The sequence below is a fragment of the Stenella coeruleoalba genome (genome assembly GCF_951394435.1).
Source record: "Stenella coeruleoalba genome assembly, chromosome: 7".
NCBI classification, from domain to species: Eukaryota; Metazoa; Chordata; class Mammalia; order Artiodactyla; family Delphinidae; genus Stenella; species Stenella coeruleoalba.
The window spans coordinates 30,089,646-30,114,777 of NC_137153.1; the positions used below are offsets into that span (position 1 = coordinate 30,089,646).

General features: G+C 52.6%; 1 protein-coding gene across 1 annotated transcript in view; it reads left to right on the top strand.

Annotated features, from left to right (window-relative positions):
* SEMA4D (semaphorin 4D) overlaps positions 1–25,132 on the top strand; it is a 105,286-nt gene that overhangs the window by 41,855 nt on the left and 38,299 nt on the right. The window lies entirely within an intron of this gene.

Consider the following 25,132-nt stretch of genomic DNA (forward strand, 5'->3'; position numbering starts at 1 on the left):
TTCTATGTAAGCCCTGTACGGATACTCTTCATGCCTTCATTGCCTTGTTTTGCTGCCTCGTTGGAAAGACATAGCTCTCCAGGGTCTTGGATGGCCCATGCCTTTGAGTCAAAGGGGGCACTCGTTTTTGCAGGAAAATGCCATGGGCAGCAAAAGTGTCCTCACTAGAACCTGAGAGAGGCCCAGCTGTGTTCATTATGGAGGCAAGATCGCGTGTCTTTGTCTTCTTGGCCATCTTTGAGGGTGGGGGGGCGGTGGGTTAATTACTGACTGGTCAGTGTTCATCATGAACTTGGACCAGGCCCCACTTGGAGCCACTCACTCAGGCTCCAAGATTGCTTTTTTTGGTTCTCTGTAGCAGGCTGAAGAACGGCCCCCAAAGAAGTCAGATTCTAATCCCTGGAACTTCTGCGTGTTGCCTTTTCTAGTGATGGGATCTTTGCAGATGTGATTCAGTTAAGAATCTTGCATGAGGAGGTGATCCTGGCTTATCTGATGGGCCCTAAATGCCATCACACGTGTCCTTATGAGAGGGAGGCAGGGGAGATGTGAAAGACAGGGGGAGAAGGTGATGAGAAGATGGAAGCAGAGAGTAAGAGTGATGTGGGTGTGATGGCTGATTCTGTGTGTCAGCTTGACTGTGCCATGGGTGCCCAGATAGTAGTCAGACCTGATCCTGGGCGTGTCTGGGTGGGATTAGCATTTGGATCTGTAGACAGACTAAAGCAGATTTTCCTCCCCCATGTGGGAGGGCCTCATCCAATCAATTGAGGGCCTGAATAGAGGAGAAAGGCGGAATAAGAGAGAATTCCCTCTCTCTGCCAGACTCTCTTTGAGCTGGGACATTGGTCTTCTCCTGTCTTCAGATACGGACCAGAGATGGAACTTGTCCCCTCGGCTCTCCTGGGTCCAGCTTGCTGACTGTAGATCTCAGGGCTCTCCAGCCTCCATGGTCATGTGATCAGATTCATTATAATAAATCTCTTTCTCTCTATATACACATCCTATTGATTCTGTTTCTCTGGGGACTCTGACGAATACAGTGGCCACAAACGAAGGAATGCCACAAGCCACCAAAAGCTGGGCGAGGCAAGGAAGGATTCTCCCTCAGAGTCTCCAGAGGGAGCGCGGCCCTGCTGACACCATGATTTCAGCCCAGTGAAACTGATTGCAGACTTCTGGCCTCCAGAACTGTGAGAGAATAGATTTCTGTTGTTCTAAGCCACCCGGTTTATGGTCATTTGTTAGAGCTGCCACAGGAAAAGAACACAGCCAGTGTAAACAGTGCTACCGTAAATACCCCAGCCACATGCATGGGGCTGTTATTCAGGCATGGATTTCAGGGAGTGGCACTGCTGGGGCAGGGTGTGTGTCTCTTTGTTTCATAGATCATGCCAGATAACTTTTCAAAAAGATCTAGCAGCCCGTCTCTTCCCTGCATGGGTGAGTGTGCCCTGATCCTGCATGCTCTCTCAGCAGTGGACATGAGCAGTCTTTTCGACTTTGTCAGTCTGAGAGGGGCAGAGCTGCAGCTTTGTTCCTTGACATGTGTCTCTTTGAATCTGGTGAGTTTAGGGTCTTTGCTCAAAAGATCCCTCCGTCTGTGAAATGCCTGTTTGTGTTCTTTGCCCGTGTTTCTCTCAGGGTGTTTTCCCCTCCCTTATCCATTTGTAGGGGCTGTTTATTTGTAACAAATGTTGTTGATTTTCTGCCTTGAAAACATTTATTCCCAGTTCTGTTGTTTGCTAATTACTTTTATTAACGTGTCATTTGCCATCAAGATGAAATCATTTTATTGTCGAATATGTCTTTCTTTCCTCTTATGACTTCCAGGTACCCATGTTTGTTAGGAAGATTCCACAGGCTGTCTCTTGACTTCCTGGCAGGTGTTTTATTGTTTTGTGTACAAATTCTGCTCTTGAGTGTGTCTAAAATGCCTTTGCGTAATATGGAGTAAGATGCTTGAGGGAGGGGAGTCCGGTTTTATTTCCTTCCAGTGTACCAGCACTAATTATTCAGTAATCCATCCTTTGATCAATGAACTGAACTTCAGTTCTGTGGTATAGTATGGTCTCGTGTAAACTGGTTACCTTCAGGGATTCTCCATTCCATACCACTGGCCTGTTTGTCTTCCATTTTCCAACTTTACATTGGTAGTGACTGTATGTACAGTGTGTTTCGATAGCAGATGAAGGAACCGCACCCCCTTGCTGAGCTCTGTGTTCACAATGAGATGTTACAGGACTGTTCTTATATATGCACTCATGACTGCGTGTCCACATTTACATGTGTCTCATGGCTCCTGGGCAGAGGAAGATTTGGGTGGACACACGGTGGTTGTGCTGCCAGGGGCAGTGGGCACAAAGGTATGGTGGAGGTTGGAGGGAGGGCCAGGTGGAAAGGGGCACAACGACCATCGCATTGCATAAAATTACCCCTCTGCACATGCAGAATTTTTAAAGATCATTAAACAAGTGAAATAGTAGTGTCCAAGGGAAAAGGCACTAAACAGAGAACAAGTTTATCATGGGGGGAGTGAAAAGATAATACGTTGCACTGGCTCCACCATTGTGTCGGGGACTTGCCATGGTGTGGCTTTTCTCTGGGTGTGGGTGCTAGTACTCTGCACTTGGTGGGGCATGTGTGTACGTGGTGGGGTGCATGTGCCCTTGGCGTGTGTGAATGCGGCTGTTCCCAGGTACCCCGTGTCTGCCGGCTGCCCTTAGGAGCTCACACCTGAGCACTGACTCGGGCCCTCTGAGCAGCAGTGCTCTGTTTCCCCACGTGTCCTCTGTGTCCCCCAAACACCCTCTGTGCCCAAGCTCCCACTGTGCTGCCCAAGCTGGCCTGGCTGCACCCACACTGGGAGCCTGGTGTGGTCAGGGCCTGTGCTGACCCTCTTGTGGCCCTAGCCCCGCCCACACTGCAGGTGGAGGTGTGCCTTGAGCTGCATACACCTCACCCCACACAGGATGACAACAGACTCACAGAAGGAAGCTGGGCTCAGCAGAAGAGGGGGTGGGGTGGGGCGGGGGGAGGGTGTAGGTGCTGCAGGCCTAGGGCTGTCGTGTCACCCTGCCTTGCGAAGGTCCTCCTTTGGCAGCTGGTGGTGGCCCAGCCTGCTTCTCAGGTGGCAGCCACGGGTGGGTAGGGTGCAGGATACACTGTGCAGGCGGGCTCATTTGTCCCCCAGACACCTGGGTGGCTGGAGGCTCTGCAGGAACAACTGGACCGTGCACACCTGCTGTGCAGTCAGTGGAAGGTGAACCAGGTGCCTTCCTGTGGGTGGAGGGCAGGCCCCGTGGGAAGGAGGGAGGAGGGTGGGGGGCAGTTGGCGCTGCTGCAGGGGTGGTGTCTGCCCGCTGTTAGGCGTGCTCCTCCTGGGTGACTCGGGTCCTCTAGACTCGGGCTTGGCTGCTTGTGACAGGGTTTGCAGACAGTCCTGGCACACCGAGGGGTGGATGTTTGCCTGGTGCACTTGAACCAGGTCCTAGGGCTGATCCAGGGTCTGTGCCTGGTGGTCTGTCTGCTTCCTTACTGGGAAGGGGTGAGGAGGGTGGGCCAAGGACCCCGGCCATGCCGGGCAGTGTCTAGTGCTGACCCCTCCAGGCCTGCATGGCTCTTAACCCCCCACAAGTGGGTTTTGACACAAGAGCTCTAGGCGGGGAGGGTGTGTGGTGCTGATTCTTTGCCAGCTGTTGGGTGCCTGCAGAAGAGAAACTCATCTGTCTTTCCAAATTTCACCTTGGACTCCGTACTTCCAGCCAGCAGAGGAGGTGGCCCTGGCTGGGCAGTTTCTTCTGATGTTTCAGATCGCGCTGACACTTGCCTCTCCTTGCTGCAGGCACCCCGCTCCTGAGATTCTGCAGGCACTTGGCTTCCTTATAATTCCTCCTGTGCTGCTGTGACCAAGTAAGAAGTTCAGTGCTCCTTGCAGAGCTTTTTATACTTAATAGACACTGGGGAGCTTGAGAACATGAAGCCACTCCTTCTGCGCCTATGGGGCTGTGGGTGGGTGCCGGGCAGCTCCTTGGCCTCTGTCCCACAGAGCCCCTCCCACTGCTGTGGCACTGACCATGACCCAGGCCACACAGGGGAAGTAAACCTAGTTGGGGCCCAGAGGCTGTGGCCGGCAGGGGTGGGAAGGACGTGTGACGCACTCCCGGTGGCCTGGCCGTGGAGGGGGCGTTAGCAACATGCGAGCTCGCCAGCCTCGCCTGTGACAGTCAGCAAGTCCATACCTGCACGATGCGGGCATGTGCACATCGAGCTGCGTGTCCAGTGGGGAGGAGAGACGTTTAAACCCAGCTGTGGGGCGTGTGCCCTGGGAGGCGCTGTCGGTCCCCCACGTCTGCCTCCTCCCTGCCCTGCTGGGTGATAGCCCCCTGTGTGAGGAGTCATCCTACTGCCAGCCCCCAGCCCTTTGTCCCAGCGGTGGAGCCTGTTGCTGCGGGGCTGCTCAGAGGCCACAGTTTAATGGGATTTTAGTGCAGGTCCAGGTAGGAAAGCTGGAAACAGAAAGCACTGGCCTGGTATGGAGGTGGACATGGTGAGAGCGACCCAGGAGTTATGCCCGCAGGAAGCAGCCTTGATGGCAGGTGGGCTGAGGGGGCCAGGCGTTTGGGACCCTACAGCCCTGAGAAGGAAGCCCTAGTTCTGGGCGGGAGGTGATTTGTGCCCTCTCACTCTTCCTGCCTCTGGGCTCCCTTTGCCCCCTTCTCGTGGTGGGGGCATCCTGACACAGCCTGGCCCCAGGCCAGAGCCCAGGGTCACCCTTATGTTATCAGCATTCTGGCCGCATCTCTCTTCTGGCTTTGGCCCTGATGTGCTGGGCTCTCGCCTCAGCACCTTTGGGTTGTCTGCCTGGAAACGCATGTTTCCCCCAACTGGATGATGGCTCATCCACCACTCATACCCCTGAAAGTCCCCAGGGTGACCTATCCATTGCACAGACCCTCCTGAGAGTACCCAAGATGGCATGTCCACCAGGCAGACCCCCTGAGAGCCCCCATGATGGTCTGTCCATCGTGGCCTCCTTTTTTCTGGAAAATCAGGGACATGTTACCCAGAGGGTATTGGGCCACATTTGAAGGGTGTGGAGGATGCCCTGAGTGGCTGATATGTGGAAGGTGCCCGAGCAGAGGACGGGGCCAAAGGGGTCAGCGTGGCTGGGAACAGCAGTGTGTAGGGTGTGTACAGGTGAGGGGCTCTAGGAGAGAAGCTCCATGTCCTGGGTGACCCACACAGGGAGGATCAGGTCAGAGGGCAGGTGATGACCACTGGGCCTCCATTGTCTGTCTGGACTGTTCTTGGTGAGACAGAAGGCAGGCTGGTTTGTCCCTGGTGCTTTTGCTCACCCTAGCTGGCTCTTGGCAGCTGTGACCAAGGCCATGCACTGACTGCAGAATTATTATACGGAGCATTCTTGAGCCAAATAAGGTTGTATTCATGCTTAAAATTGATGCTAAGATGTGGTGAGCTTGAACATAGGTCAGCTGGTTTTCATTTGACCTAAGTTTGTGCATTTGGTTCTTTGCTAACTTTTTGTAAAGGTGCAAGTACCTGTAAATAGGTTTATAAAAATAGACACTTCTCTTGCTGTTTACCATAAATTGAATCGACCTATTGATACACTCTGGGGCCTGAGTGGGCTGCAGAGATCTTGAGATTGGTCTGCTGAGCTAGTGCTGATCAGAGGAGCACCTTTTCAGTGGAAGCGGAATTAAATTTTGCATCTCGTTATTTGCGGAAGGCAAAGGCTGCTGTTTGAAACCCTTAGCCTCTTGTTTGGTACCTTAATTTTTTTGTGAACTCTTTAATCACAGAAGAAAAGTGTTTCCTCAAGTGTTTGCTTTTTTTTAAGATACAGATTTTATTTTTTTTAATTTTTTAAAATTAATTAGTTTTTTTTGGCTGCGTTGGGTCTTCGTTGCTGCATGCGGGCTTTCTCTAGTTGCAGGGAGCGGGTGCTCCTCTTCGTTGTGGTGCACAGCCTTCTCGTTGCTGTGGCTTCTCTTGTTACCGAGCGCAGTCTATAGGACATGCGGACTTCAGTAGTTGCGGCGCACGGGCTCAGTAGTTGTGGCTCATGGGCTGTAGAGCGCAGGCTCAGTAGTTGTGGCGCTCGGGCTTAGTTGCTCTGTGGCATGTGCGATCTTCCCGGACCAGGGATCGAACCCGTGTCTCCTGCATTGGCAGGCGGATTCTTAACCACTGCGCCACCAGGGAAGCCCCCAAGTGTTTCTTTTAATGTTACTGCTACTTTAAGAAAATTGCCTTCAGAGCTAATCATCTTCGTAGGCAATTTACAGACCAGAGTGGTTTTGACTCGCAGCAAGCAGACCTTAAAGGATTCAAAGAAACTCTGTTTTTTAAAAACATATAGCTCATATATTATAAGTCTATGAAAATATTCTAAAATTGTAAAGCATGTTGCAGACTACAATACATAAGTTATATATAATTCTAGTCAATGAGTATAAAGAATATTTCAGTCCATTGCCTCAAAATATCTTTAAAGCCAGAAACGTTCGTGTTTCTCATGAACAAAATAAAGTGTTTTCATAATGCTGGTTTGACTGGAGCAGCTTTTAACTCATGATGGGATAGATTAATATTTTCCCGAATTTCATGAGCCCAGCTCTGTCACTAGCTGAGGGTCACAGTCACCTGGCTCCATCGACCAAGTCACGGAGCATGTCTTCTTGGACTTTTGATGGGAACCATCACAAGGCCCTGGGAGGCTCTGGAAGTCGACCCCAAGCCATCCCAGGGCGTGGCGTTCCCAGAGCCCACCACAGCTGTGGCCCTCCTGCTTCTCCTGCATCTTGTCTCCAAGCCTGCAGGTCAGGGCATTGTCACCAAAGGCTCTGAAGGAGAGGAAGGTGTGAGAGGTCACGGGACGGGTGCCTGGGTCAGGTGGGGCTGCTCCCTGCAGAGTCTGCATCACCGTCCCTTGTCACAGTCTTCCTGCATCTGGCGCAGACTGACCCCCTCCCACTGCCTCTGTGGCTCATTAGGAACCATCCAGTTAGAAAGGGCAGAGGCCATCGTGCTGGCAGCTGCCTGGGCGCTGTTTGTTTCAGCAGGTGGGATGGACCTGGTTGCTGTGTTTAAGGGATTTTAGAGTTGAGGTCTGGGACAGAGCAAGTTACTGTCCTGCTGGGGCAGGGCATGGACCTCTCATACAGTGTAGCTCCGTCCGTCAGATGGGTGCGGCCAGTCCCAATCCAGCTTATGGCTGAGGCTCAGACACCCAGTGTGCGTGGCAGTCATCTGTGTCTGCCCACATCACGACCCAGCTTCCTTCAGCCCAGGACTTGTCAGCCAGTCCTCTGTCCTGGTGGCCGCATAACCAGAGGTAGACACCAGAGTCTGTGCCTGTTGCAGGCAGCACATGTGGGTTGGCGCCTGCTGTCACCAGATACCGCTGTGTCCCAGGCCCGTGTCCTCCCCTCATGGAGCCCAGAGTTGCTCATGGCAGCAGCAGAGGTGCAGGTGCTGCATTTTGGGGAAGGGGGAGGTTGGTGTGGTGCTGGGTGCCGGTTGGAAGCCGTATCTGGGAGGCTGAGCCTGCGATGTCTGCCCATCTCCTCGCGTTTGTTCACGACCATGTGTGGGCACCACCATCCCCACGCTGTGCCCCCTTCCAGCCCCCGCGGGGGACGGCCAGTGCCACACTGGTGCTCGTGTGCCCCCGCCCAGCCAACCCCACAGACGGGGTGGCGGTCCCAGGCCCGCTCATGGGAGGATGTGCCGATGGGCAGCGGTCAGGAGACAGAAGAGGCGCTCCTTTACCAGCACTTCTTCCCGCATTGGTTTTTGGCCAGCGGTGCAGAGGTGCTCTGCACACACCACGTCCCCATTCACCCTCGTTGCCACCTTGCAGCCACCACATGACCAGATGCCATGACTCTCCCTGTTTTCAAGACTGGACACTGACTCTTGGAGGGGCTGAGGGGCTTGCCCGGGGCCCTGCAGGGGAGCCAGGAAGAAGGGCAGCTTCCCATTCTCGCCCCGGATCCCAGAGGCCCTCGGTGACTGCGTGGCCAGGCCTGTGTGATCCCTGGGCACCGAGGGGCGCGCCCTCGGCAGGACCCCTCCCCCCTCCCTGCAGGGCTCTAAGGGCCTTTCTTCTTGGGGACAGGAGCTCCTGCCTCCTTCTCCCTCGGCCTGGGCTGGCCCTGCCCGCCCCCCTGAATGAGCCCACATAGGAGAACAATCGGGCCCACATCGATGGAGCACAGCCGACCATTGAAAGGGACAAGAATGGGGCAAGCGTGTTCCATGGCCCGAGGGAGGCTCACTGCGGGGCCTTGTCCCGCTGCTGAACGGCGCTTTGTCGTGGCCCCAGTGGGCCCAGCTGCCCGTGGCCCGTCCCTGTGGCCCCACCCGGGCTGCACCCTGGAGACCCAGGTGTCGGCACAGACGCCCTGGGCAACAGAGCTCCCCGTGAGGATGGGGCGGCCAGGCCAGACCGCATCCTGAGCGCCATCCTGCCCGTGGCCAGGGTGTGGTCAGGGAGCCGGCAGCAAGTGTGGCCCCGGGAGAGGGGAGGCCGCCGGGCCTGGCGGCAGGGGCTTGGCTCTTTAGGGTTTGCTGCCAAGAGGCTCAGCATTTTCTTTTCTTCCTTTCTTTTTTCCAGATGGTATGATTTGTTATTTCCTACTAGAAGAATCCAGGAGGATCTATAGACTACCGGGTAGAAGAATGTATAAAAATCAGAGTTTGGTTTTTTAGTTCTGAGTGCCTGACATGTGGCACCTTGTTTAATCCTCTCAATAATTGGGATGAGTTCCAGTCATCCCCATTTCATTGACGAGGAGATGTGTACAGTAAGGCTGAGTACTTAGTGCATCCCAGCATCTTCTTACTATTCGTGCGATGGGGTTTTGTTTTCCCACTTCTCACGGCTCAGTTGAATGGGAGCGGGCTGAGTAAGCAGGCAGGTGTCCTTCTATCCCCCCACCCGAGTGACCAGGGCCTGAATGACCAGTCACTCTTCTAGAGGACTGGAGGAGTTTGTCTGTGAGAAGTCCATCTGTCCATGCAGTAGGTCAGCAGGCGTCCAGGGCTGAGGCTGTGATGCAGGGCAGGTGCTCTGCTGGCCAGGAGAGGCTCCTGGGTCCTTTACTTGGGCAGCTGATTCAGGTCCCTGTGGATGTGTCACAGCAGATGTGGATATGGGGCAGGGAGTCGTTTGTCACCTCCCTTTATTGTTTGGATTGCTTAGGTCTCTTGGTTTCTCCCTTTCATGTGTGCTTGGTAAGAAGCCGATGAAGGCCACGGGCCTTGAGTCCAGTCGGACTCAAGTGTGTGAAAGTCCGAGAACTGGGGAGGGCTCTGTCCCTGGGGGTCCAGAACGGGGTGGGGTGGCCAGAGACACACCAGAAATTCTGCCGTGCCAGCTTGAAAAAGCTGCCTGTGCTTAAGGGCCTCATAAAAAGAGACAGTGGCGGGAAAGTGCCCAGGCTGGGAACTGTGGAGGGAGAGTTCTGAGATTAGAATTAACATAGGAATAGGGCTGTGAATGGGGGTGTTTGTAAATCCTTCCAAAATTGGGATAAAATTTGCATCTGAATGACTCATCAAGTCAAGATTACCTTGGAATGTGTGGTTTCCTTCTTATTTTCTAGTTCCTATTAACAATCATTTGCATTTTTATTCAACCAGCATTCTTAAAATACATGCTACTTTACAATTGCCCTCATCCTGACTTTTCCTAGCCTGGATTTCTGTGTTGGCATCTCCAACGCTGTCTGACCTCATGGAGGGTGTGCAGGAGTGGCATTCTCCCCTCTCAGCGGCCCCCATCCAACACGGCACCTACGTGGACTCTTAGCTCTCAGGCCAGCTGGCTAACTCCGCCCTCAAAAGCAGATGGGTCTTGTTTGGAGTTCCCAGTATTAAAAAAGTAAATCTTAATTACTTTTCAGTATCAAGAAATTGGGAGACCACCTAAAAACCTTATTTTTTTCTAGGAGAAAAATTAAGAGTTGTGCCCTTGTAGGGCCACATTACTGAATGGCAGTAGGGCTCTGCTAGGGGGTCTGCAGGTCCCTAAACACGTCTACATTCTAGTCCCTGGAGTGACTGTGTTGCCTTACACGGTAAAGGGACTTTGCAGATGTGATTTAAGTTAAGGATCTTGAGATAGGGAGATTATCCTGGTTTATCTGGGTAGGCCCTCAATGTAATCACAGGATCGTAATAAGAGAGTCAGAAGGGCAGAGAAGAGAGAAGATACTGTGCTGCTGGCATAGGGGAGGAAGAACTTTTCCTCTGCTCTTAGGTTCGGTGATTGGGGCCTGTGAATTAAACTGACAGCAGATTAAAGGGGCGAAAGGCATACAAAATTTAATATTGTTATATGCACAGGGACTTCACACGAAAGAAGTAAAAACCCAAAGAAGCAGTTAAACTTGGGTCTTATATATTACTTTAACAAAGGGCAATAAATTTTGAAGTGACAAGACGAAGGAAAGGGGGGTTGGGTCCCTAGGGATAGTAAATTGTGGGAAGGTGACTAGGAAGCATATGGTAGATAAAGGATGTTGAGTAAGGTTAATTATGCAGACTCATCTCAGTGTCATCTCCGGTACACTTTTACAGAGAGAATTTATGTCCTGCTTTTAGGCAAATGGGGGAGGGCAGGGAGCTTTTCTTGTATCTGCTGTTCTCAGTTGCCTTCAGCTCAAAATAATCCTTATGCTCAAGCGGGCTCTTTGGCCTGTGCTCTTCACTAGCTTTAAGGTAGAGGAATGGGCCACCAGCCAAGGAATGCAGGAGGCCTTTGGAAGCTGTAAAAGGCAAGGTAACAATTCTTCACAGAACCTCCAGAAGGAATGCAACCAGCTCTTGAATTCTAGCCCAGTGAGTCCCATGTCAGACTTCTGACCTCCAGAACAGTTGGGATAATAAATGTATGCTGTTTTAAGTCACCAAGTTTGTGGTATTATTTTACAGCAGCCATAGGAAACCAACGTAGGTCCGTTAAGATGCGGTTTTGTGCTAAGAGGACTTCACAATCACTTATGGAGACAAGACAAATGAAACCATTATTGACCAGCAAAGAAAATGTAAAATCTAGTGTGAAATTGTGTCATGTAGACCAGTGGTATTCAAACTTTAGGTAAGAAGTACCTAGAGGGCTTAAGCAGACATAGCTTGTGCAAACTTGGAATGCTGCTGGGGGGCCGTGAATGTGCCCGTGGACTCCGCTGCTGCTACTGCTGGCCTGGCATGGAGTTTTGCATCACCTTCTAGTCTGCAGGTGCTGCAGGGGTTTAGAGCAGCTCAGAAGCAGCTGGAAGTCCTGCTGGCTTGCAAAGGGCAGTAGGATTTAACAACAGGAGGGAAGGAGGAGGTGGTGTGTCTTGGGGGACTTGGACGGTGGGAGCAGGAAGTGTGCTGGCGCTCTGCCCTGACCTCAGCTGCACTGAGAAGGAGCCCCCTGCTCGGGGGCAGGATCAGTCATCCCTGGTCCAGCGTCTCTTCCTGCCCAGGGACCTGACCGAGCGTGCACTGTACATGAGGCACTCATGCGTTCAGGGCCAGGCGAGCAGCCATGGTCCCCAGGCATGCAGTACGGAGAGGACAGAGGACAGTGTGAACAGGGCAGGAGGAGTGCCTTCCCAGGTGCCCAGCAGGAGAAGTGAGCAGGACCCCGCAGCCAACCCCCTCCTCGGTGCTGTCTGGGCTGCTGCTGGTTTAAGGTGCAGGGCCCAGCAGCCTGGCTCTGGGTGCCTTGGTGCCCCCGGCCCTGCCTCTGGTTGGATTATGCCCTGTCACAGACCTTCTTTGTGTCCTCATCAGTGACACAGTTTAGCTTATGTGACCTTTTTTTTTTTTTTTTTTTTTTGCGGTACGTGGGCCTCTCACTGTTGTGACCTCTCCCGTTGCGGAGCACAGGCTCCAGACACACAGGCTCAGCGGCCGTGGCTCACGGGCCCTGCTGCTCCGCGGCATGTGGGATCTTCCCAGACCAGGGTACGAACCCGTGTCCCCTGCATCGGCAGGCGGACTCTCAACCACTGCGCCACCAGGGAAGCCCTATGCGACCTTTAAATTCAACAAACTACCCCAGTTGGACTTTAGATTCAAGCCCCTTCTTCTGCTGTGGCTTGGGACCTGGGACGCATCTTTTCCAGCTTATATGTTTCTGTGGGATTTAGTGTCTTAGCCCCTCAATAGGGCTACTGGTTTCGAGAAGCATCTGTGTGGCTCTAGATTAGCTTTGTGCCAGCCAGGCCAGTGGATTCATTACCTTTATGGCTGTTTTTGGCTTGTTCTGTATAATTTCCTGAAAGTTAGAAGGTCTGAGTATTACGCCAGCACCCCCCTCCCTACCCTACCCGTTCTTGCTGGGTTGGGTGTGCAGGATGCCGTACCCCTGGACTCTGTGAACTTGGGTTTTGGTGGGAGTGCCCTCTCTGGGGTGGGATTTGACTGTGCTCTCGGCTGTGTGTGTGGGGGGGGGTGGGTTTAATGCAGGAACAAGCTTTTGGAAATGGTTACACTTTCCGCCAGAGGTACTGTTGATATCATCCCCTTTCAGGTAAAGACTGTATCAGAAACTTTTCCCAGACCCTACCGAGGTAAAGTCTCTTTCCCAACAAACCATGAGAGCCAGTGCAGGTGTCTGAGGCGCCTGGAGCTGTGGGCACTGCTCCCGCTGTCCCCGTGTGAGCCTCACTCTGGTGCGCCGGCAAGGCCAGGGGATGCCTCTCCTGGCCTTGGCTTTCACAGGTTGGCTCTGGGCAACCCAAGTGCCCTCCTCCCTTCCACGGGTCTTCTTACTCTTTCTGCTGTGGAGTATGAATGTTAGGTCACTGCATGAGGCAGCTGCTCTCGTCAGCAGCACCTGTCCCAAGATGTCCTCCGGTAAGCAGGTGCCACCCTGCAGGGTGACATCTTTTAGGATAGGACATGAGAGTCACAGGCTGAGATCAGTGCTGCTTGGAGGTGTGCAGAAGAGGTGGATTTCCTCAGGCGCCAAGGACAAAGCTCCTTCCCTCTCTGATCAGTTTCTTTGGGGAAAAGTTGTTGTCGAAAGAGCAAAACATGAAACTTGGCAGAGTTGGTGTGTGTGTTTTGTTTTTTTTTTTAATTAATTAATTAATTTATTTTTGGCTGCGTTGGGTCTGCGTTGCTGCGTGCGGGCTTTCTCCAGTTGCGGCGAGCGGGGGCTACTACTCTTTGTTGCAGTCCGAGGGCTTATCATTGCAGTGGCTTCTCTTGTTGCGGAGCACGGGCTCTAGGTGCACGGGCTTCAGTAGTTGTGGCGTACAGGCTTAGTTGCTCCGAGGCATGTGGGATCTTCCTGGATCAGGAATCGAACCCGTGTCCCCTGCATTAGCAGGTGGAGTCTTATCCACTGTGCAACCAGGCAAGTCCCGGCAGAATTGGTTTTTTATGGCTGCTGCCCTTAGCAGGATTCGGCAGCTACAGTGTGATGATCTTGTTAAAGGCTTAGCAAATGGCCCAGGCCATTCCGTGGTAGATTTTAATATCATCTGTGACATTAGTGGTTACCGTCTCTCGTGCCAAGTGCTGTCATAATAACCCACGTACTTTTTGAGGCCAGCTCTGTCTTACAGCTCAGAATCCGAGGGGCTCAGGGGTTAAATAGCTGGCCTGGGTCACACAGCTGGTACGGGGACGCAGAGCTCAAACCCAGGCAGCTGGGCCCAGCACCCGGACTAATTTACGTCTCTCTTGTTGGGTAAATGGACGGGTCAGACTTGATGGGGCAGGGTGGCACAGATGCAGAGGGGAACGTGGTGTGACTGGGACATGGAGACACGGGTAACTAGAGTCGTGCTGGGGATTTGAAAGTGCAGATTCTGGTCTGGCTGAGGACTGGAAGTCCTCGAATGCGGCTGTGAGGATGGCAGGACTGCACTCTTGGGGGGACTCGGGGCCACCTTCCCCTTCGCTGTGGGGTGGCCTAGGGGCAAACAGACTGAAAGAATCTGGAGAAGCTGCTGTTGTTTGGAAATGACATGATTGTTTTGTAAGAAAAGTACTGAAAAATGCATTTCCTAATGTAAAAAAATGAGAAGATACAGAAAAGTCTAAAGAAAATATTTAAAGATGCCCCAGAAGTCCCCTGCCCAGAACTGAGCACCTCCCGCACCTGCCTCCTCTCCGCCTCCGACAGGCGATCATGGCCAGCTTGCCTGGTGCCCTGGGCTCCAAGATCAGGTGCAGTTGGTCCCAGAGAGCTCCCCTGCAAAGGCAGGTAATGCTGCCCTGTTGGGATCAGGGACTGAGCTCCAGCGAGCGCTTGGAATAGTGATGCCCACACCCTTCTGGGCGTGAGCTTTCCTGGCTATTTTTTTTACATGAATAAGCTTACATTTAAGTGCTGTTTTATCGTCTCCTCTTTGCATTTAATAATGTATTGTGTTCATCCGTGTTTGTCAACAAGCATTAACTTGATGGCAGAGCGTGCTATAATATTATTATTTATTTAGCCAGTTCCTGATGAGTGTACATTTAGATTATAAATTTTTATTTTCGTTAAAGTGACATGGAGGTAAAGATTCCTGGGCTGGCATCCTTTTGAACTTGTAGGATTGCTGAGTCCGAGGAAAGAAGCGTGGCAGAGCTTGTTAGACTCCTCCAGAAAGCCAGGCCCAGCTCCGCCCTCACCAGTGAGCAATAACTGTTGTAGGTCCCCTTGGCCTGGAAAGACGTGGTCCACGGGCTGTGCTGCTGGCCAGGTGCCAGCTCCTGCCAGGGTCGGGGTGTGGGGGGAGGCTTGGCAGCCTGGCAGCAGGCACCTCCAGGAAGGCAGTAAGTTGTTTTCCACTGAAGACTGAGGGGCTTGTAATCCACTGATGGTGGGTTCCGTGCATGAGCGGGAGGGAGGGAGGGGGGTTACCCAGCGTGGCTCTCCTGGTTTTTGGAGAGAGCAGAGAGATGCCCCAGGGACCTCGCAGGGTAGGGGGCCGGGGCAGGGATGGGCTGGGCAAGCTGGAGCAGAAGCTTCAAGTTTCTGGTCTGCAAGTTGGGAGAGCCTTGTTATGTATGTCCTCGCCTCTGAGTAATCCCCTCCCTGTGGCTGAAATGTTTCTAGAAACTTCTGTCATCCGTGGATGCTTTGGGTGTGGTTGCCATCCCAAGCCTGAAGCCTGTCCTGGGCAGCCTCCTGCAGAGCCACCCACTGGGTGCCCCCCTCTGACCACAGGTCAGGGTGAAGCAGCAACTTCGGAAATGTCTTTTCCAAAGTGTTGTAGTTATGGAGTTGGTTTTTTTTTGTTGTTGTTGTTAACATAGTTCTTATTTATTTGTTTATTTTTAAATTAATTTTTATTGGAGTATAGCTGTTTTACAATGTTGTGTTAGTTTCTACCGTACAGCAGAGTGAATCGCCTATATGTATACATATATCCCCTCTTTTTTGGATTTCCTTCCCATTCAGGTCACCACAGAGCACTGAGTAGAGTTCCCTGTGCTATACAGTAGGTTCTCATTAGTTATCTATTTTATACATACTATGAATAGTGTATACATGTCAATCCCCGTTTCCCAATTCCTCCCATCTCCCTCTCCCCTTTGGTTGTAGTTATAGAATTTTTAATGAGGTGGTATTGTCAGTTGAGTTTGTCCCGTCTAGCAGAATGTCCCGTCTGAAACAGCTTGACATTGAACAGAAACCACATTCTTCTGAGCATGAAAGTAGTCCCTCTTCATTCACTGTGCAGGCTGCAGTTTGTGTGAATTATTTCATTTCACTCTTACGCCTTTTTTTTAAGCTAGCAAGAAACGATGGGTAGTGTGCACTCCTGCCTGACCTAGTTAGCAAAGTGCATTTCTTTGGAAAGGGCGTGCTTCCCGGACTGCCCTGGGGAAAGGCATCTCCTGGAGGTGGGGACATGTGGATGGCCTGGAGATTGAGATGCAGCCGCCATCCTTGGCCAGAACCATCCTTTACAAAGTGTCTGCTGGGCTCCTAACTTGGAACAAGTTGAGATTTTGATGAGAAACTGGATTTAAATAAGCCCAGTTAGGCAGATGTGTTTACTAACGTGATGTGATCCACCTAGGTCAGGGTCTCCGACGTGGGAGTGGGGAAATTTCTGCTTTCCAACCCTGAGGAGTGGCGAGGTGACGTGGGGAGCAGGCCTGGGGTGAGACGGTGGGTTTCAGACGCTTGACCCCACTGCTCGACACAGATGTGGCTTCTGAAAGTTTCCAGCCCTTTGTACTCTTATCTGCGAATATCTGATGATGAACACGGTTGCTGGAAGGAAGAATCCCTGTGAGACGGCAGTGTATTCCTGGGGTCATAGGTGGCCTGACTCACTCTGTTCCTGGCCCCGCCCTGGGAAGGCTCTTGCAGTGATAATGGGGAAGTCAGCGCTACCCCTTGCATCTGCTTGGCTTCTCACAGGTGACGAGTGACGCTAAGACTAGAGGTAACCAGGGGGAGATGGTGTGGCTGCTGGCTGCGGGGCCCCTGGTGGGTAGGGGGAGCTGCCTCCAGACCTGCGTCAGGTGGTCAGGTGCCTGCTGACTATTGCTGCGGAAGGAGCTGGGGCCACCTTGGCTGTTGGTGCCCTGGCTTGCCGCTGCTTCCTGGGCCTGAGATGAATGACTTCTACCCAGGGGCACCTCCCTGCCCCTCCTTATCAATTTCCAGACCCAGGGCTTTGGGGGGCTTTGAGGCACCTGGAGGCTGAGAAGGACGCCAGGGGGCTGATGGAAGGTAGGCAGGGCCGGGCCAAGCCAGCCCTGAGGGAAGCCCCATTGGCCGCTGACAAGGTCAAAGGTCAGGATGAGAATTCTGCTTTTCCTGGTATCCCCACAGCCAGCCCAGAGTTGGAGCTCATTTTCTGCTCTTCTGGGAGCACTTCCTCCCTGGGGGCGCCCATCACCCCACACCTAGAGGAAGGGCTGGTGTGAGTGCTGTCAGGGTCCCAGTGCAGGGGAAAGCGCCGTCCTGGTAGAGGTGGACGGCCGGACAGGGCTGAGAGCTGTCTGTGTCTCTGTTTCCTCCTGTCTGAAATGAAGGGCCAAGTCCTCGGGGGCTCTGAGGATTTACCAGGTTGACATGTGTGCAGCTCTGAGAGGCGTGCCTGGAGTCTGGCCCAGGATTCCCACCGTCTGCTCTGCTGCCCAGCGCCCACCTGGGTGGCTGCAGGTATGCCCGGCCCCCATATCTGTGCCTGGACTTGGCCCTCAGCAGGTGCTCACAGGCCTGCCTGAGTCCCTCTCTGTGTCCAACATGCAGTGACTCAGATGTCCCCAGCAGGGACCTGACTGGTGGCACCGAGTGTAGAGCCCAGAGGGCAGCTGTGGCAGTGGGGGTGGCAGTGTCCTGAATCCGTGACAGCTGGGAGCATAAGGAAGTACCTTCATGGGAAGTGGTGCCCACACTGCCCAGGAGGATCTGTCTAGACCACGTCCTTCTCTGTGGTCACAGGGAAAGCAGAAGTGCCTGGGTGAGGCCTGGCCCACAGCCAGCTTTGCAGACAAGGGAAGCACCTATTCCCAGGACCGGGGACCAAGCCACTTTTGTCTGAGGCCAGCCCACCAGGCGCACACTCCCACCCCAGGGGGCAGCAGCCCACCCCGAGGGACCCAACAGACCCACCTGCCGGACCCTCCACAGGTGGACATTTGCCCCCTATGATTTCCTGCTCCATGTCCCATGACATGAGGATAGCAGGAGTCAGGTGGACCTCCTTGGACGCGGCGGTCATCAGGGACCCACTGGATGAGGAAGGCCTGACCCTGTGTCTCTCGTGGGACTACATGCTCACGAGGAGGCCTGGCACCTCGCCCAGGCCTCGGGTTGGTCTTAGCAGGGGGCGCCCAAGGAGGAGTGGTTGTTCCTGGGGCGGATGGCCCAGCCAGATGGCCGTGCTCCAGGTCCAGCTCGGCAGGAAGCGAGGCCTCCAAGCTTTGACATCCTCAACAGAACGGGGATGTTTGATGTGTGCACACACCCCTATTTTCTATCAGCTGAGTAAGTCCTATGGTCAGAAAAGAGATTAGTTCAGCACAATTATTCACTTTTACTCAGCCTTTAAAACCATGTGCATCTTACCAAAAAGGGTCCTGAGATGTTAGAAAACCAAGTCCTTTCTTCCGGTTGGCGCTGTTCTAGAACCACATTTGGGGTGCCCTGTATTCCATCCCTACATCGCATCCCCGTGTCCTTTGTTGCTGGACGAGGGTGCCCAGCATGCGCCAGGTGGCGAATGTGTGCAGTGCTCAGAGGCCTTTCCCTGGCCGGGCACCTGGTGTAACTGCGGCCGATGCTGAGGAAGGTGCCTTGCCCCTGTGCCCAGTCATTCTGGACCCAGTCATTCTGGGCCGAGATACCGTCCTCCACAGGGACAGGTTGGCACGACCCTAGTGGGGGGGGGTGTGTGGAGCTGGTGTATGTGGTTTAAGAATGTTCAGAATGTCATGTAGATTTTTCAGTTAATTTTGGTTCCCATGGATGGGGAGGATAGACCTCCTGGCTAGAGACCCCTCTCTCTGCCTCTGTTCCTGCTTCATTCCTAACCCGCTCCCTAGCAGTGGTCCCAGAGCGGAGGTGCCTCCTGGGCACGGCAGGAGACAGAGCGAGGCTGGTTAACCCCTCAGCTGGAGTTTTCCACCTGGAAGATGACAGTGTGATGGTGATGCTCCAGCTGCCACTTTTCCGTGTCTCACACGTTCTGAATTATCTGGAAGGTGACACAGGGCTCAGAAAGGGAACGCCCTGTCTGCTGTGGAATTCCATCTGCTGAAAGGACAGGGCCTTTGCGAGCCCTGGGGCCATTAGGCTGGGCTCCGGGCAGGTTGCAGGTTAATAGGACCCGGGTCCAGCCAGCAGTGGCTTATGAAACGTGGGTGGTCTCTTCCGTGTGTGGCGACTTCAGAGTGAATTCCCGGACTGTGGGGTGTGTGTGGTTACTTCAGATGCCTCACTGTGACTTGGGCTTCGCTTCACACTGGGAATTCTAGCAGAGGTGACTTGCAGGCACCTTCCTGCCATCTGGAGGGATACAGGCATTTGATTTTTCCAATATGGCCGTCTCTCTGGGCTGTGTGCCCTTCTGACCTTCCTGGCGGCTTCCACAGCACCTCGGGGTCAGACAGACAGAGGCTTCTTGGTCCACCGTTGACTGGGTGGGGGCTGGTGTGGTTTGACCACGGTACAGAGGCAGCAGAGTCTCAAAGTAACAGGCTTTGCTGCAAGGTGCTCAGCGAGTCCAGGGCTGAGTTGGCGTTCCTGAAGTCCCCTTGAAGGGGTGTGGAAGCTGGCGAGTCAGACTCAAAGGTTTGTGCGAGTGGTATGTGCACAGCAGAGAACAGTTGGAAGTCTAAAATCAATACTGAGGAGAAATTGGGCCCAAGATGATGGGACATGGCTGTTCCTTTGTGTCCTGCCAGGGTGAGGCGACCTGGGCCTTCACGGCACTTTTGCCGGAGCGCGTGGATTCCCTAATGGGTTTTGCCAAGCTGGGAGGGAAGGCCACGTCCGGGGAGGGAGGCAGGATTGAATGAAGAGGGCCTCGTGTTGGCTCCGGCCTTTGCCGACTCGAGCTCTTTGATGGCCTGTGGTTGAGCTGGCCTGACTTTGTACTTCTGCTGTGTATTTTTAAGGAATCACTAGATATGAAGGCAAAGAGAGTGGCATTTTGTGGTTTGGACTTAAAAAAGAAATCCCCGCTTGGGTCTGGGCTTGGTGAGGCTCCCAGGCCTGTCCCTCCCGCCTTGGCCGAGAGGAGAGACCTTCTTGTCCTTCTGCAGCCGGGCTGGGTCTGGGGGCCCTGTGCAGGGCAAGAGGAGTCTGCTCCCCTGGTGCAACCACACGTGCTTCCCGGAGGACACTCGGAGGGGGCCGTGAGCACCTGGGCGTGCAGGATACTGCCCCAGGCAGCCCTGAGTGCAGTCCTCTGCCAGCCCCAGATTCCAGATGGTTCTTTCTGGGCAGATTCTGTGACGTCTTCACCAAATGGTGAAGAGAAGAAACCACTGTTTCTGAAGTGCCAGCCGTGCAGCAGGGACGCCCCTCATCTCTCCCCTGAGTTCCTGGAGAAGGAGGGGTGGGAGCTGCCGGCTCCAGGGCAGAAGGAGCATCAGCTCAAACTGGAGACACGAGGCTTCCCCAGAGAGCGGTTTCTGTCCTGCTCACTGTGACGTGCCCGCCCCACCCCCAGTGTGATGGGCTATCCTGAGCTGTCAGGTGCTGACAAGGCCTCTGGGTAATGCGAGACCCTGGAGGGAGGGAGTCCCAGCTCTGATCTTGGCTCCAGGCCAGTTGTTGCATTTTCTCTCTTTCTCTGCATCAGCAGCACATGAAACCGACCTCCTCAGGGCTCTGAAGGATCCGGAGGTTGCTGGGGAGTGGAAGTTACTGCCGCTCCCAGAGGCAGCAGGGGTCCGCACGGCTGCTGCCCCGTTATCGGTGCCAAGTCTCTTGGCCCACACCGAGGGCTCCTTCAGGTGTCCAGTGTTTATGGTCAGGCATGTGCACACCCCAGAGAGTTGCACACGAGGGACGTGAGTGACCTCCTGTCTCATGATACTGTATGTGCCCTGGGTCACTCAGAGTGCAAGGAGTGAGTACAGCAAAGCGTGGTAGAAACCTCCGTCATGAGTGATGCTGTTGGAGTCCGGCAGGAGTGCCTGCTTTACTCTTGTGAACAGTCACTTTCTCACCTTTACCTTTTGGTGGGATGTTCATTATTCTTCTCGCTTATAACTTTTCACAGGACCCAGTAAGCAAAGCTCGGTCAAGTCCAGGCATCCATTCTGAGGGCAGTTTTCAGGCTGCCCTGGCCCGTGAGCCAAGCTGTAGTGACAGCCAGGATTTCGGGAGGTGGGTATGATGGAGATGTACCCAGCAGGGCACAGCCGGGGTGTGTGGAGCAGGAAGGCAGGGTCACGCAGGGAAAGGCAGGCAGTGCGGTGGCACTTCTGCTGGTTCTCAGCCCCTGAAATCACATGGACTCCGGGTGCACAGGGGGCTCCAACCAGGACGTCTGTAGGTGAGTCTGGACCGTGTGCTCTCAAAGCCCTGCAGGAGGGTGGACAGCAGGGGTGGAAGGGGGTGCGGACTGAGGGGGAGTCCTGGGGTGGTGCCGACACACAGTTTGGGAAGAGAGGGCAGAGGTCGCTCTGGGGCAGCCCAGTCAGACTCTCAAAGAAAGGGCTTGATTGAGTTTGGAGTCAGATGGACCCAGAGTTTAGACATTTTCAGGTTCATGGAGCAGGGGTGGTAGTAAAAGCTGACGTCGTGGCCGTGCGTTTTAGAAAAAAAGCTTTAAATCTAGGTAAAATCACAGTTAGAGCTACCACGGGGATTGGTGTTGGCTTGAAAACACCTGCTTCTCCCCAACACTTGTTTCTGCTACAATGTGGCTGAGTGTGGCTGTGAGGTCTGGTAGACCTTCCCCAGCACTGGGGAGTGTCCCCACTGTATCACAACAGTGCAGTGTCGCTTGTGTTGTTGTGTTAACATTGATTCAGTGTGCACTCCTGTAGTGTGTATATGTGCTTTACGACTCCTCATTCATGCCGCTTCCTCCGCAGAGAGTAGCTGAGGAGGTGGAGGGGCTGAGGGAGTAGCTGGGGAGGAGGTGGAGGGGCTGAGGGAGTAGCTGGGGAGGAGGTGGAGGGGCTGAGGGAGTAGCTGGGGAGGAGGTGGAGGGACTGGGGGAGTAGCTGGGGAGGAGGTGGAGGGACTGGGGGAGTAGCTTGGGGAGAGTTGGTAGTGACCTGTTGTAGGTCATACAGCTGAGAAGTGGCAGCGCCAGACCTGATCCTGGGGAGACTGGCCTCAGAGTCCATGCTCTGGCCACGCACTCTGGCCACCACACTTTGCTGCCTTCCCCATTAGGGGAGAATAAGCATGGACTGAATTAAGGCACCTAAATTGCTTGAAAGAAATATAAAAAATGTTTTAGATGTTGACTGTGTAATATCATAGAAAGTATGCCTTTTCAAAATACCTCAACTCATAGAAAACTGAGAAGTGAGTCAAATCAATGTTTTACGTAAGTGTGTCCTGGCCCCCACCTATGTAAGCAGGGAGCCTTATGATGACCCTCTCACAGTGTCTTCTCTGTGCCACCTGACCTCGGCAAATAGGCTCTGCATTCTAGAAAGAAGGGTTTCTAGCTCAAGTTTTGCTGGTTGTTAAAATCAGTCTTTAAAAATGAATTTTAAGTAGGAAATTGACAATGATCTGAACGTGCAACATTATCATATTTAGCTGTACAACATTGCATAGTCACAAGTTGGTGCTGGGGAACCCTGGATCATGTGGGATGGGGCCAAATGCAGAGACTCATGGGGCACAGTTCACGCTGGGGCCCTCACTTCCTCTCCCCGCTCCCTGACTCAGCAGCCCACATGCTGCAGGTGCTTTCTTCTCTCTTGAGTTCCAGGTCTCTGTTCCTCTTGCTGCATGGCTGTGAGCCTGCCTCTCCCACTTCGGGGTCTGCGGCACTCACCTGCACCAAAATGCTTTCCTCTGTGTCTGAGTTTTCTTAGGATAAATAGGTCCAACAAAACGTCGGAACTGCTGGAAATGATGTAAAGTCTGTTTGCTGTTCTTGAAAACTTCCATTTTGATGAAATGCGTTTAGTAAATTTCAGAAAGGGAATCATGGTTTTTTTTTTAATTTTTTTTAATTTTTTAATTTTTTTAACATCTTTATTGGGGTATAATTGCTTTACAATGGTGTGTTAGTTTCTGCTTTATAACAAAGTGAATCAGTTATACATATACATATGTTCCCATATCTCTTCCCTCTTGCGTCTCCCTCCCTCCCACCCTCCCTATCCCACCCCTCCAGGCGGTCACAAAGCACCGAGCCCATATCCCTGTGCCATGCGTCTGCTTCCCACTAGCTATCTACCGTACGTTTATTAGTGTATATATGTCCATGCCTCTCTCTCGCCCTGTCACAGCTCACCCTTCCGCCTCCCCATATCCTCAAGTCCATTCTCCACGAGGTCTGTGTCTTTATTCCTGTCTTACCCCTAAGTTCTTCATGACATTTTTTTTCCCTTAAATTCCATATATATGTGTTAGCATACGGTACTTGTCTTTTTCTTTCTGACTTACTTCACTCTGTATGACAGACTCTAGGTCTATCCACCTCATTACAAATAGCTCAATTTCGTTTCTTTTTATGGCTGAGTAATATTCCGGGAATCATGTTTTAATAGTTATAGTAACCTGTTTTTTGAAATTGCCAGAAATGTTTTCTTCTCTGACCTTTTATTTTCCAAGTTTTTTACATTTAATATATTTTACTTTTAATATCAGATTTAAAGTATTTTAATTAGGAAACCACATGCTTAAGATAAGAATTCAAATAGTACTAAAGAATACACATAGTAAAAATTGAAATACACCCCTACTCCAGACCAAAGCCACTCTCTAGTCGCTCACTGCCAGCAGATCCTTGATTAAGTGCTGATCTAATCAAATAGTTTTGAGTAAATTATGTGCACGTACAAATGGTTACATACCCTGTGTCTACACAAATGAGAACATATTATAACACTGTGGGGGACCTTAATTTTTACTAAGTATCTTGGACATCCTTTCATCTCAGTGACCACTTTATTTTTTTAACAGCTGTGTAGTATTCCATCCTATAGATGTGCCACAGCTCATACACAAATCAGCTTACACATATGCAGTGTATATACATGTGTGTATACACACAAACACACACACACATATATGTGCCCACATGCACATGAACTGATGGACTTCTAGGTGTCTCCAGAGTTTTCCTATCAGCAGCCTCATACTGTACTTGGGCATCTTGTACACGTGGGGGTGTGTCCAGCTGAATTCCTGGTGGAGAACTGCTGGGTCAGAGGGTCTGGACATGGCATCTTGACAGGTGTCACCCAGTAGCCCCCAGAGAAGTTGCCCCAGTGCATGTGAATGCTGCCCCCAGCCCCTAATCACCGTACATTTTAGCCAGCCTGTCTCGTTGCTGCCCTTCTCAGAGGTGGGAAATGGTGTCTTGCACTAATGTGCAAACCCACCCCAGACAGGGCATGTGGGTGGAGTGCTGATTGAATCTCCCCATTTCACACTGCCCAGACACCTCCAGCGTGGGCTTCTGGGCTGAAGTGAGGAAGTTCAGCAGATAAGGCTCGAGGCCCCTTCCCCATCCACAACCGCAGAAACAGGGGCCCTATTCCCAGGAGATTGTGGATGTGACCCCAGGCAGACCCAGGCTCTGAGCTCTGAATTCCCTGTGAGAGGAGGAGGCTGGTAGAGCCTTGGTCATGGGGAATGGGGAATGTGCTTACACATGCCAGATGCTGATATGTATGTCTCTCAAGGTAGGTAATTAACAAGTTAGGTATAACTGGCTCCGCTTCACAGGTAGGAAGAGTCATAGTTGATAGTTATGCCGTGCTGGGAAGCTGCCAGACACTGTTTTAAGCTCTTCACATAAGTTACTCATGGATCTTTACAGCAACCAAATGAGGTAGGTACTATTATGATGTCCACTTTCTGGATGAGGAGGCAGAGGCACAGAAAAGCCCAGTAACTTCCCCAAGGACACACAGCTGGAAAATGGAGAAGCGAAGCCTGGAACCCAGGTCGTTCTGACCCAACAGAGTCCCATGCCTGGCCCCATCCCACTTGTGTCTTCTCCACGCACTAAAGAGAACACTGGGTTACTGCGGAGGCAAGGGGCCTTCGGAAGGTGAGGTCACAATGGCAGAATGTAGGCAAGGTGCCTGCAAGATGAAGACCCCCTTTACCTGGGCTCTGCACTTTTGTCATAAATGGTCAGGAGACCGCTGCCATCGGGGCATGGGCCAGGTTTTTCCTGTGTGTACCAGAGGAAAACACTTCTCTCTCTTCTGATGGATTCCATTCCTTTCTTTTGCAAATGGACTGTACATTATGTGCATTATAAGCAGGTTTGCATAGTCAGAGGAGATGCGTAGTCAGAATGATATGGTTAGTAGTTACGTACAGAGCATGTCTTTTGCATTCTTCAGTATGGTGATAACTAATTATAGCCTGTGGGTTTTTATGTTGGGAAAGGAGAAAAATTGCTGTGGTAAAGGGTGCAGACAACTGGGGGCCCTCAGGGCCTCTCGGTTGACTGAGCCAGAAGCGAGTATTTTCACTCAG